The sequence below is a fragment of the Nuphar pumila genome, chromosome 8 (genome assembly GCF_984573655.1).
Source record: "Nuphar pumila chromosome 8, dmNupPumi1.hap1.1, whole genome shotgun sequence".
Classification (NCBI taxonomy): domain Eukaryota; kingdom Viridiplantae; phylum Streptophyta; class Magnoliopsida; order Nymphaeales; family Nymphaeaceae; genus Nuphar; species Nuphar pumila.
Window position 1 is genome coordinate 52,676,331 of NC_143256.1, and position 10,789 is coordinate 52,687,119.

The window sequence follows — 10,789 nt, forward strand, 5'->3', positions numbered from 1 at the left end:
TATCCTTGAGCTACTAGTCTGGCCTTGTTTCTTATAACATTACCTGTTTCGTCTAGCTTGTTTCTGAAGATCCATCTTGTCCCAATGATTGGATGATCCTTTGGTCTAGGTACAAGATCCCAAACGTCATTTCTTTGGAATTGATTCAGTTCTTCAGTCATGGCTAGCATCCAGAACTCATCAATGATGGCTTCATCAATCTTCTTTGGTTCAAGTTGAGAAATGAATGCCATGTTTGCAATCCGTTCTAGCTGAGCTCTAGTTTGAACCCCCTTTGTTAGTTCTCCCAAAATCTGCTTTTGAGGATGATCTTTGATATCGACAAAGGTTCTTTGGTGATCATCTTCATTAGACTTAGCTGTGTTATCTAAAAATAAATCTGTACTTTCAACATCATCATCATTAGTTTGTATATGAACAGATTGATCAATAGATTCACAAAAACTAACATGCATAGATTCTTCAATAGTATTATGACTCTTATTGAAAACTCTGTATGCTTTACTATGACTTGAATATCCTAAGAATATGCCTTCAACAGATTTAGCATCAAACTTATCCAGGCTATCTTTTGTGTTTAGGATAAAGCATTTACATCCAAAGACTTTGAAATAGTCTATTCTTGGAGTTCTGTCATAGAATAGTTCATAGAGAGTTGTATTTAATAAGGGTCTAATGAGAACTCTATTTGTTATGTAGCATGCAGTATTAACAGCTTCTGCCCAAAAAGATTTTGCAAGATTATTGTGTTGGAGCATAGTCCTGGCAGATTCTTGAAGGGTTCTATTCTTTCTTTCTACTACACCATTTTGAGGTGAAGCTCTAGGAAAGACAAAGTTATGAGAAATACCATGCAAGTTACAAAATTTTTCGAAGAGTTCATTTTCAAATTCTCCTCCATGGTCACTACGGATTTTAACAATAGAACACGATTTTTCGTTTTGTAATTTAGTACATAAGATTTCAAACTGACAAAACGTGTCACTTTTGTTTTTCAAAAATATTACCCAAGTAAACCTTGAGTAATCATCTACAATGACAAAAGCATATCTATTATGATTAAGGCTAGCTACCCTAGAAGGACCAAAAAGGTCCATATGGAGAAGCTCTAATGGTCTTTTACTTGAAATGACATTTTTTTTATTTGAAAGAAGATTTTGACAATTTTCCTAATTGACATGCATCACAAAAATAATCCTTTTTAAAAGATATGTTGGGTAACCCACGTACTAACTTATTTTTAGCTAGTTTAGAAATGTATTTAGAATTGACATGGCCCATTCTCATGTGCCATAGATGTTGAGTGTCATTATTAGCTATGAGGCAATGTTCTGTGATGTTTTCTAGGTACAGTTTATATATATTATTCTTTCTTATACCTTTTAAGATGATCTTTTCATTGGTGTCAGCTATGAGGCATGCATCATGATTAAAGCTAACATTATAACCTGTGTCACACATTTGACTGATACTTAGTAGGTTATGTTTTAAGCCTTTAACAAGGAGAACATCTTTGATAAGAGGTTTGTCTATGTTACCAATATTTCCAATACCAATTATCAAACCTTTGTTGTTGTCTCCAAAGGTGACGGTTCCTCCTTCTTTATGATGAAGAACAGCAAAAAGGTCTGGATGTCCTGTCATGTGCTTTGAACATCCACTATCTAGTATCCATCTGTTCTTCTTCTTTGGAGCCTGCAAAACATCAAGTAAATCTTCTTTTTGGTACCCAATCGGGTCCTTTTTTGTTAGACTTTGGAACCCATATCCATTTGGATTTGGGTTTGTCTATCTCTTTAGAGGAGTTAAAAAGATTATCATTATAATACTCCTTATTTGGTTCAGATGAACTTTTCACAAACGTGGTCTTTTGATTTATACAAGAAGGTTTTTTGAAATGAGAATAGCCAATACCATTCTTGTAAAAGGAGACCTTCTGAGAGGATAAGAGTTTATCCAAGTTCTCTTTACCTTTAGTAAACTTGAAAACCGTTTTCATGAGGTTCTCAGTTTTACTTTTTAGCTCTGAAATTTCTACTTGCATATCTTTAGTTTTGGAGCTAGTAGAGGAAATTTCAGACATAAGCAAAAGATTTTTCTTTTTCAACTCAGAATTTTCACTGCTGAGTTTTTCATTCTCTTGAGAAAGCTTTAAATTTTCAAATTTTAAAACTTTATTTTTGAAACTTAATTTTCTAGATTCTTCAAATAGTTCTTGAAAAGCATCTAGAAGTTCTTCAAAGGAAAAATCAGAGATTTCACTTACCGAACTTTCGTTTGCCATGAAGCACATATTTGCAGTTTCAGCTTCATCATCACTTGACTCTTCACTAGTGGATGGTTCTGAATCATCCCATTGAGCATGCAGAGCCTTTTTCTTGAAGAACCTCTTCTTTGGTTCCTCAGTTCTGGACTTTCTTTTGAGAAGGGGACAGTCACGTTTTAAGTAGCCTGGCTTATTACACTGAAAGCACATGGGATCTTCTTTAAGATCTTTTCTTTCCTTGTGCCTGTTTGGAAGCCGGTTCCTTCTCATGAAGCGCTTAAATTTTATGGTAAGTAGCGCAATTTCTGATTCTTTATCTGAGTCTTCATTCTCAGATAGGGCTGGGAAAGCTAGAGTTTTCTTTACTGGTTGCTCTTCTTCCCTTCTTTCTTTCATGTGGACTTCATAGGCCATAAGATTGCCTATTAAGTCATCCAATGTAAGTTTAGATAAATCTTGAGCTTCTTCAATAGCAGTAGTCTTTTTCTCCCAATCAGTTGTGAGAGATCTCAAGATTTTCTTCACCTTTTCAGTCTGGGAATATGTTACACCTAGAGATTTCAGATCATTGGTGATGTTGGTGAATCTGGTAAACATCTCTGTGATGGGTTCATCTTTGTTCATTTTGAACAACTCATATTTTCTAACAAGAGATGATATTTTGGCTTCTTTTACTTTGTTGGTTCCTTCATGAATAACCTCCAAAGAATGCCAAATGTCATATGCAGATTCACATATGGATATTCTGTTGAATTCATTCTGATCAATGGCACAATATAAGGCATTCATAGCCTTTGCATTTAGGTTTGCCATTTTCTTTTCTTCATCAGACCATAAGATATAGTCTGCGGATGGAGATGTGTATGGATGCTCAACAATTTTCCATACAGCAAAGTCTATGGAATTGAGAAAGATAGTCATTCTGCACTTCCAATATCCATAGTTGAAGCCATTGAAGAAATGAGGACGAGATGCGTGTTGACCTTCAATATCACGAGCATAAGAGGTAGATGCCATTTGTGCTGGAAGACTTGTTACGTCGAAACCAGCAAACCTGCTCTGATACCAAATGAAATTCCACTAGAGGGGGGGTGAATAGTGAAATATGATTATGATCGACAAAATAAAATAATTAAGCAATAAGGCACAACACATAAAACACAGAAGTTATACTGGTTCGGTCAATATCCAGACCTACATCCAGTCCCCAAGCAAACCACTTGAGATTCCACTATAACATCCGAGTTACCGGATAAATAGTACAACACCCTCTTCCCAAGAGGTCTTCTTCTCTCAACAGAGAAGGGGCACACCCTCTTCCCAAGAGGTCTTCTTCTCTCAACAGAGAAGGGCAACACCCTCTTTTACAGAGGTCTACTTCTTTAAACAAAGAAGGAATACAGTGAATAAACAGATTTACAATACTTCCTATAGAACCTTCAGAATGATATGAATGCACGAATGAAGGATTCTTAGAATGTTCTGTTTGTCACTCAGAGGATACTCTTTGTCAAAGAGCTGGACTTGACTTTTTCTCTTTTCTTTCTTTTTCTTTTTTCTCTTTCTTTTTCAAGGCTCTCTTTTCAAATCACGAATAGAAATTTTTCTCTTTGTAAGCTCACACGTCTATTTCATTCCATGTTTGAATAGTTTATTTGAGTGTGTTTATATAGCCTTTAAAAAGTAGTCGTTACATTTTGGAATTGTAACTTTTTGAAATGTGAAATGTTATGTCATTTCAAAAAATATCTTTTAGAGAAGATCGAGAATGCCTTTTTCCATAAGAGTATAATAGAGGGTACACTAGTCGTTGTATTGTTTTAGGTAATACATATTTTATGTAAAAAGTCTATTTCTTACAATAGTACATTGAACGTTGGGTTGTAGTTTTGTCTTTATTCTAATTAATGATTTGAGGTACATTAGTACTTCTTTGCTTTAAATGAGTGTAAGTACTATGAGTGTTTTGAGATATTTATTTGTACATAGTCATGTCAAGTGTTTTCTTTATGTTGTGTTTTTCAAAGTCTCTAGAGAGAATGAGGACCAAAAAGAAGGTCGACATTCTTTGGGAAGGATATTTAGAAAGGATTTGTTACAGAAGGCATTTAATGCTTTGTAGAGAGAATGATGACTTCAAGTAAGTCGACATTCTATGGTTATGAGAAAAGGTAACTAGAGAGAATGATGACTTCAAGTAAGTCGACATTCTATGGTTATGAAAAAAAGGTAACTAGAGAGAATGATGACTTCAAGTAAGTCGACATTCTATGGTTATGAAAAAAAGGTAACTAGAGTCCTTTTAAAGACATATTTTATTTGTTTTTCTTATGTGTAGCCGATTTATGTTTTTGTCTTCTTCTTGTATTAAGAGACATTTCATTAAAGAAGATAACTAAAGTCTTTTCAAAAACATATTTTATTTGTTTTTCTTATGTAGTCGATTTTATGTTTTTGTCTTCTTCTTATAAAAATATTTTTTTAAAGAGGGAAATTAGAGTCTTTTCAAAAACATATTTTATTTGTTTTCTCCATGTAGTCGATGTTATGTTTTTGTCTTTTTCCTACATTCCTTTTTTCATGTTGTCTTGTATATAGTGTAAGGTACAATGATTATATGACAAAAAGTCTTTTTCATAAAAGGTTGTAAGAAGGTACACTTATTATATGACAAAATTTTTTTTTCATAAAAGGTTGTAAGAAGGTACAATTATTGGTTTTCAAAAAAGAAGCTTTTTGAAACTATCGTATACTTTTATGATATAGTATGTATGAATGAGTATGTAATATGCAAAATGCAAGTTCCTGAAGGTTCTGTTACATATGACTCTAAAGAAGAAAAAAATCTTCATCTTGAGGTAGCCGATTTCTTCATTTGAACTTTTAGGAAAGCATGGCTCATCAAGCTTTTTCTTCAAGGAGTATGATTGCACCATAGTTGTACTTGAACAGGAAGTCTCCATCCTTATTGGGTGAGATATCCTTGCATCAAATACTCGTTAGATTTAAGGCAAAACATATTCAGTCATAATATAACATTATTTCAAGAGAACATATTATCATATCATATAAAATCAAATAAGACATTGTATCATATTATGTGACATCAAAACCGAGTTTCTCAACACAAATTTCAAAATCGATTTTCTAAAGTTCAAATTTTCTTGAGAAATCACTTTCTAATGCAAATTTCTGATTTCAAATAAAATTCAATGATTTTCCCAGGAATTCCATTTTCAAGCATTTTCCAGTCCTTTTCTAAATGCATTTCAATTTTCCAAAGCAAACATCATATTTTATCAAACTTGCATCTTTTCAAAATTTTATAGCACTAGCCTGATTCTTTGTGCATTCTAGGAAAAAGAGAGCATAATTTAGATATTTGAGTCAAGTTAAAGCACATAATCGATCCTTGGTTCAATTACCCCTGGTAAAGGTGCCAGGAATGGTTGAACCTCGTACCGACAGGTGGATCCCATTCCACGGAATTTTTCCACAAATTTTAAAAACGGAGGCGAGTAATTTTCAAAACCAATTTCAAAACTTTGGTCGAGTTTGACTCGCGAAATTAGTTTCTTTCTCGCAAGAGAGGGGAAAAATTTTGCGATGATAACACCGACCTTGCGTCTTCCAAACACATGAGTTGGGAGCCCATTAGCTCTGACCACTGCTGCTAAGGGGTTGGGCGTCTGTCATAGGCTGGCCCCAACCTACTAAACCGTTCGGTTGACCCATTGCGCCTATCACGATGAACCGAAAAACAAAGGGAAAACAAAAGACATAACCCTGGGGGCCAGGGGCCCTTTCCACCTCTAATGGGGCCTGGTCACGCCGTGACCCAGGCCAAGGGCATGGTTGTGCTAGTTCCAAACACATTGGGACTGAGCTGAACCGATGTTATGCCAAAGCGGGAGGTGGTGGCTACAGCGCACCAGCCGTAGCACGCCCACACTCAAGTGGGTGCCAACGGGCTGAGTGCATGCTGGACGAGCCCAGCTCAGTCCAGAGCACCCCAGCAAGGGTATCACATCCACGAACATGCCATGAACCCAGCTAAGAGAGAGAAAGGCATAACAAAGCTGAAGCTAACAGAAATATATATATAGGGGATGAAAAACTGAAAATGCACTTGGAAAAACGAAAGAAACTTATTGTAAATAGATATAGCAATCTAACTAATGTAAACCATGGTGAACCAATGAAAAAAAAAAATCAAGTTTCTACAAGCTAATCCACTGATGGACCATGCATGCATAGATGCATTGGCTCCTCGGTTTCATGATGTACCGAAACCATGTGCAAAACAAGTTTATTCTTCACCTTCAAAGCTTGAAGGAAAAAGGTTGAGCAACTGCCTTGCAACGTCAATGGTGAGGCACTCCCACGGCTGGGAGGAAGAGGAATTTAGAGAGGAGAGTGTGGGAGAGAGAACGAGAGAGACAGTGAGAGAATGGGTTTAGAAAACATCGCCCCTCTAATGGGGTATCAATTTTTCCAAAGGGGTTAAAAAGTGGCTGGGTTGAGATGGAGGGTGGAGAATCACCCTCCAAGATGTGGGGCTGGGGTGGATCATGGTTTTCCACCACCGCCCAGCTCCACCATACATCTCCAAGGATTCAAATCTTCTTTTTTTAAATTTTTGGAAATGCCATGGGGCTGCCGCCTCATGCATCCAATAAGGCTCCTTCCAAACCCATGATGGCTCTTCCCTCTTGGGAAGAGCCCTTGGGATTCCTTGAATCCCAAGGCAAAAGGGCTATCAATGCCCCACGCATTCCCCAAGAGGGGATGTCGACCTCCCCTATGCCAAAACGTCTACTCCTCTTGCTTCTTTATTAAATCTTTTTTCTTATTTTTTTTTGAATGATTTGGGTAGGGCCAATCGTGGCCCTCCCTTTTAGTTTTACTCTAGTCTCTTACGAGACTGCCACTAACCCAGCTGGTTTCATGGCCATGGTCGTCCTAAGGCCCTTCAAAATGGACGATCATGGCCTTGGTCGACCTTGACCAATGAAAGAAAAGGTAATTTATCTTATCGATTTTATTTTAAATTGAATTTCAATTATTTTTCCATGATGTACAATCATTTTATTTTACATTATCAAAGTAATTGACATTTCTAATCTACCCAAGCAAAGAAATCTTCGTTATGAACGAATTTGGTCTCGTTTGGGTCCTCGCTACAATTCTGAGCGATCTCCCATAATTCACATGCACTGACGGAGGTTTTTCGTCGTTCGGACCTAAAATTCGAGGTAAATCACAATAGACCTATTATAAACTTACCCTAAAAATTTTGGAGGTTAACTCACTCTAGATTTCCCTCAACTGCCTTTTTACGTAAAATTACGTGATTTGACCTGTATCTCTATGTAGACTAAATTACCAAAAATTGCCAAATCAACAAAATTTCATCGATCTCAACACAATTCGCGTAATATCATACAAAAAAAAAATCATGGACCTTACATCCTCCCCTCCTTAAAAAGGACTTCGTCCGCAAAATCACCCATAGGAGGTTACAAAAAGTTTGAGATATTTCTCTCTCATGCATGCTTCTGGTTCCCATGTGCATTCTTCGATGCCATGGTGCTGCCAACGTACCTTAACTAGTGAAATAGTCTTGGTACGCAAAACCTGATCTCGTCGATCAACTATCTCGCTAGACCATTCTGTCAAAGTCAGATCTTCTTGCACTTCCACATCTTCGTAACGAATGACGTGCGATGAGTCAGGAATGTACTTCCTTAGCATCGACATATGAAACACATTGTGAATGTGGACATACTGTTGAGGTAACTCGACACGATATGCCACTTCACCGATCCTTGCCAAAATCTTGAACGGTCCTACGTATCTCGAACTCAACTTCCCTTTCTTACCGCAACGAAACACACTCTTCGTCGGTAAAACTCTAACAAAAACCAGATCACCAACGTCAAAAGACAACTCGCGTCGTCTCTTATCAGCATAACTCTTTTGTCTATCTTGCACTGCCTTCAAATGTTCTCGAATCTTTTGCACCTACTAAGTGTAGTGCTGAAGAACAATTGGCGATTCTCACGATCTGTCGCTGATATCGTACCAATAAGACGGTGATCAACATGGTCTCCCATACAATGCTTTGTATGGGGCCATCCTGATACTAGCATAGTAACTATTATTGTATGCGAATCCAACCAAACACAGGTGTGAATCCCATTCACCCTTCCAGTCGAGCATACAGGCTCGCAACATGTCTTCTAGCGTCTGAATCGTCCGTTCGGATTGTCCATCTGCCTGAGGATGAAAAGTTGTACTGAACTTCAACTTTGTCCCCAAAATAGATTGCAACTGACCCCACAGTCACGATGTAAACCGGGGATCACAATCAGAAATAATCGATCTTGGCACACCGTGCAGTCGCACAATCTCTCTGACATACAAGTCAGCTAGACTCTCGAGAGATTGATTGATCCTGATAGGCAAGAAATGGGCAGACTTGGTGAGTCTGTCCACGACTACCCAAATTGCATCATGCTTACGTCTCGTCTGCGGTAAACCTACCATAAAATCTATCATAACATCTTCCCACTTCCATGGAGGAATCTTGATCCTCTGCATGGAACCATCGGGATGCTGGTGTTCCACTTTGACCTGCTGACAAGTCAAACATCTCGCAACGTATGCTGCTATCTCGCGCTTCATACCATTCCACCAATATTTGCGTTGCAAATCCTTAAACATCTTCATTCCGCCTGGATGAATCGTATATCTCGACATATGCGCTTCATCAAGAATCTCTTTCTTCAGCTCAGGGTCGTTCGAAACCCAAAGTCAATCTCTCATACGAATGCTGTCATCGTCTGTCACACTAAAGAAAGTATCTGTTTGTCCTGCCAAGGCTAGAAACTTACCATACTGGTTGTCAAGCTTCTCAGCCTCCACGATCCTTGACAAAAATTCTGATCAAATGGTCAGACCAGACAATCTGATCGATCCTCCTTCAACTGAAAAAGGCTTCCAAACTATGAAATCTTCAATCGGCTTCTGGCTCCACACGAGACTAGCCAAAACACCACTCAATTTGTGACTAAGTGCATCTGCCACAATGTTCGCCTTACCAGGGTGGTAAGACAACGTAAAGTCGTAATCCTTGATGAATTCGAGCCAACATCGTTGTCTCATGTTCAACTCCTTCTGAGAGAACAGATATTTGAGACTCTTGTGGTCTGAGAAGACCTCAAACGATTCTCCATACAGATAATGTCGCCACGATTTCAGAGCAAACACAACTGCTGCTAGCTCCAAATTATGTATCGGGTAATTTCTCCCATGGAGCTTCAACTGTCTAGAAGCATACGCAATCACCCTGTCGCGCTGCATTAGCACGCAACCCAATCAGGTACCAGAGGCGTTCGTGTACACCAAAAAACCACCTCTGCCTGAAGGTAAAGCTAACACCGGCGAGGTCGTCAGCTTTGACTTCAAGATATGGAAACTGTCTTCACAAGCACTGTCCCACTCGAACTTGATACCTTTGCGCAAAAGCTTCGTCAACGGTAAGGCAATCCTCGAAAAATCTTGGATGAATCGTCAATAATAACCTGCTGTGATCATCGCAAAATTTTTCCTCTCTAGTGGTTTCTCTCTCTTCCTTCTCTTTTCCTTTCCAACCTCTATTTCCTCCTTTTTGAAGGGAGAAAATAAAAGAAAGAAAAGAGAGAGAGAAGAGAAAAGAAAGAAAGAAAGAGAGGAATTCTTTTGCGGGTTTTCACTTGACCTTGATTTGAAAATATTTAGCAAATAACTCACCTCCGTTTTGAAAATATTTGCGAGAAAAATGGAGAGACAGGATTCGCTCGTCGATACGAGGTTCGACCGTTCCTGGCGCCTTTACCAGGGGTAATCGAACCAAGGATCGAATTTATGCCTTTTGCTTTGCCTAAATATTATCTAAGAATTTATTCTAACCCTAAATGCACAAAGAATCATGCTTGTGCAATGCAAAGATGTATGCTCTTTTTGAAAGATGTTTTGAAAACTTCCAAGTATTCTGAGATGAACTTGATAATGGAGTGAAGAGACAATTTCCGAATGATTGAATCTAATTTAGAACTTGAAATAGATCAGAGAAGTTCTAAGTCTTTTAAAATAATCAAAGTTGGGAAAATAAATCTTTGAATTTAGAAAGAATGATTTGAAGCTAAAAATGAAAGGAAATAGAGTTTCAAAGTTAGAAATGGACTTTGAATTTTAAACTTAGAATGAAGATGAGGAAATGAGTATTTGAAGTGGAATTGAATTTCAAATTTGAAATCAGGATGGACTTAAGAAATCCAAATGGTATTTAAAAAATGGAAACGGATTTAGAAGGTTCAGGTAAGATCTGAAATTGGATTTGAAATCTAGAATTGGGAATGGAATTGGATTCCCGATCCTAAAATGGATTCTGGATCTTAAAACGGATTTTGGATCTGAAGTCTGAGATCCAAGATAGAATTGAGTTCTGGATTCTAAAATGGATTTGGATATGAAGTCCGA